Genomic DNA, 1,843 nt, shown 5'->3' on the forward strand with positions numbered 1-1,843 from the left:
TAATATAGTTTACAAGATGTTCTGTTAATTGTTCAACACAGCTAATGTGAGTTCTCTACTCAAGGTTAGATTAACACCAAAGTTAACAATCAGACATAAGAAACAGATGCAGAGAGGGACTAAAGCATGTTTAAAGTATATAATGTTTATGGTTTGATCATTTATTTTATTTTTTGTATGTGTTATTTAGCTTTTATTTCATAATCACAGACTTAACTCTGCAACCCAGCTAGACTTGGAGGGGGACAGGAAAATATGGAACCCAGTGAAGTGAAGTGAGAGCATGAAGATTATGGGGGGGTTCTGAGCAGATGGGGGTGAGGGGTGCTCTCCCAGGCTACAGAAGGAATGGCCTGGTGGTTAAGATAAAATGAATCAAATTCGTTAGAGTTGTCCACCGTCAGCAATGGTGACCTTTTTGCTCATCTTCCCATTCCGGGACCCAAAGCGCTCCATGGCTTCCATAAGGCCTCTTTCGGCTTGCTGATGCTTGCCATCCAGACACTCGGTCTTGGCCGTGCAGATAAAATACTGGGAACCGTTTGTTTTGGGTCCAGCATTAGCTACGGACAAAATGCCAGGCCCCGTATGCTTCAGGATGAAATTCCCATCATTAACCTCTCCCCATAGACTTGTCGCCTGTGCTGTTATGGCATGTGAAGTCACCACCCTGGCACCTAAATCCCAGAAGGATTCTGTGAAAGCAGAAACCTTTATAACCAAATCCTTTCTCCCCAGTGCCCAGAGCACCGACATTTTCTGCTGTCTTTGGAACTTTGTCTGCAAATAGCTCGAAGGAGATGTGGCCCAAGGGCACGCCGTTGACCGCAATGCCGAATAACGTGGTGGGGTTGACCATTGCTGGGTGCACGCGGCTCCGGGGTGGTGGTGTCTGGAAGGCCTATGGTTTGACCATTTAAAATTAAAATATGTTGGCCATCCAGGATTAAAGGAATCTAGAAACTGAGGTCAAATCTTTCGGGGGTTCAATGCAAGCCGAAGACTATAGGTTAGGAACGGAGCATGCAGACTTGTTTGGTCCATGTGGACAGAGATGACCTGTGCAGAGTGGAGGGCTGGTGGACAGAGGGGGTGAGGAGGCCCATGAGTGTAGCCCCAACTATGACTCAAAACGCTAACATGTAGCTGCTGCCGAGGGCCTGATGCCTAAAAAGCCATGAAATTGGGCAGAGATAGTTAGAGTTGTTTACCCTATTGAAAGATCAAAAAACAAAAAACCAAAATAGTATTTCAAAATGATACTTCTTAATTCATACTGAAAAATTGGAAATTGTGAGACAATTTCCTACCTCATCTATCACACTCCTAACAGCAATTATGATCAAACCTTCAAATGGCGCTGTAAATCCCAATCTTGAACGATGAAAAGCTCTGAAATTCTTACAGGCACAGGTTCTCCCCACTTCCTGTTGCCACTGTGGACAGCTCTGTGGCTGGTGTCAGAGGGGGAAAAACACGGTGAAGAACTGATGACCCAAATCGAAGGCATGGTGAAATGTCTGGAGAGCTGGGAAATAAAACTTAAAACCCACTGTCATTTGGAATTTGGAGGTTCTATAAGATTTTTCCCTTTCTAGCCTGGTCCCTGTGGACCAGCTGCTCCTGACAGGGTGGCTGTTGTTCAAAGCTGGAGACACAACTCAATGTGTCTGGACTAGACCACTGGTGTTCCCAGCCCCAAACCAAAGGCTGCTCTCTTGGGATGAGAAAGACAGATTTTCAGGACACATGAGACTCAGGCTGGCTATCCCCCCACCACCTCAAAGGCTGATGCGAAGTCTTATACTAGGCAGGCTTTGTTCTAAAGAACAGTTGTGCAATA

The 1,843-nt window shown here is 45.5% G+C and overlaps 1 pseudogene; it reads right to left on the reverse strand.

The window, feature by feature from the left end:
* Positions 1 to 384: 384 nt before the first annotated feature.
* LOC109394011 (peptidyl-prolyl cis-trans isomerase A pseudogene) lies at positions 385 to 859 on the reverse strand (annotated as a pseudogene).
* Between the last annotated feature and the right edge of the window lie 984 nt (positions 860 to 1,843).

The sequence above is a fragment of the Hipposideros armiger genome, unplaced genomic scaffold (assembly GCF_001890085.2).
Source record: "Hipposideros armiger isolate ML-2016 unplaced genomic scaffold, ASM189008v1 scaffold_404, whole genome shotgun sequence".
Taxonomy (NCBI): Eukaryota; Metazoa; Chordata; class Mammalia; order Chiroptera; family Hipposideridae; genus Hipposideros; species Hipposideros armiger.